Source organism: Aplysia californica, unplaced genomic scaffold, assembly GCF_000002075.1.
Source record: "Aplysia californica isolate F4 #8 unplaced genomic scaffold, AplCal3.0 scaffold00083, whole genome shotgun sequence".
In the NCBI taxonomy this organism is placed as follows: Eukaryota; Metazoa; Mollusca; class Gastropoda; order Aplysiida; family Aplysiidae; genus Aplysia; species Aplysia californica.
The window spans coordinates 1,283,724-1,285,172 of record NW_004797353.1 but is presented as its reverse complement, the minus strand read 5'-3'; the positions used below and the strand labels follow the sequence as shown (position 1 = coordinate 1,285,172).

At 45.1% G+C, this 1,449-nt stretch overlaps 1 protein-coding gene across 1 annotated transcript in view; it reads left to right on the top strand.

The window, feature by feature from the left end:
• The window catches only part of LOC101845310, a 71,002-nt gene that overhangs the window by 27,473 nt on the left and 42,080 nt on the right, over positions 1 to 1,449 (top strand). The gene's annotated exons all lie outside the window — the stretch shown is intronic.

Sequence of the window (1,449 nt, the reverse complement as noted above, 5' to 3'; positions counted from 1 at the left end):
AGAGAGAGAGAGAGAGAGAGAGAGAGAGAGAGAGAGAGAGAGAGAGAGAGAGAGAGAGAGTCTGTCTCTGTGACGAGGCCATTTTCTTGGGATCAGCAGGCGAATGATGCCTGTTATTATCTCATATAGGAATATACAAATGAGGCAATTATCTCTCGTTCGCCTTTCTTTATTGGTAAATGGCGTCATAAATTGTCTGCCGTGCCAAGAGCGGAAATTCTCTCAATGCATGCGGGGCTTAAGACTGCTTCTGACTTGTCACAGTTTTCCCAGAATTCTCCTCCGACTAAAAACAACCCCCCCCCCCAAAAAAAAAAAAAAAAAAAAGAAAAAAAACCACCCAACACAGGACTCGTTTTTTGGTTATTTTTTCCTCCACACCAATGTCCAGGTCGGATACGAGAACGACTTTTAGCACCCTAGCAGCAAAGAAATGTGTGGAGTACCAAGCTTACTGATGCTTATTTCAGACTTGGCACTCACAGAAGATTGCTTTCTCACCCGGGTATTTTCCTGGGCTTATTTGTATCGCTCCGTCGGCTTTCTGCCGAAGGCTATTCGCAAAACGTCCGACTCATTTAAATGTTACTTCATCAAGCAAAAAACTTTTTCGCTCGCCAGCACAATATCCTCTTGTATTATTCAAAGGTTTTGTCTGACATAATTTCCCACACGCCCCCTCCCCTCCCACCCCGTCGATTCTCCGGTCACACCTCACCCGTCTTCCCCCCTCGTCTTATAATCCATGGAATACATCAGGGACGAGACGAGCTTTTCTCCGATCAGGGAGCTTTCTTCTTTCCTTCAGACATACACTGTACAGGAATGATGTTACGTCTTCTTTCCTACACACATGACGTATTGGAATGACGTGACGTCTCCTTATCTACAGACATGACGTACAGGAATGGCTTTGAGTCTTCTTTCTTACAGACATACACACTCTATTGGAATGACGTTACATCCTCTTTCCAAAAGAGACACCTTACCGGAATGACGTCTCGTCTTCTCTCCTACTATACAGGAATGACGTGACATCTCTTTTTCTACAGACATGACGCACTTGAATGACGTGAACGTCTTCTTTCCTACATGTATACACCGTATTGGAATGACGTTGCGTCTTCTCTCTTACAGACACACAGTGTACAGGAATGGCGTGACGTCTTCTTTCCTACAAACGAGGGCGTAAGACACCTACATTAAAAGAAATCAGAACGCAATGATGATTTAGTAGGTATTCTGATGACAGTCAAAATCGCGACGTTGAATACGTAGAGTGTGGTAGATCTGGACAACAGTCGCAACAGGCCCAGTACCAGCAGTCACGTGACCCAGATGTTCTAAGCACAGCCAGCCGTTGTATGTAAGGAGAGAAGCGTGACTCAATGACGGGGCTTTTTCCTTCCCACAGGCATGACGCAATGGAATGACGGAACGTCTTCTTTG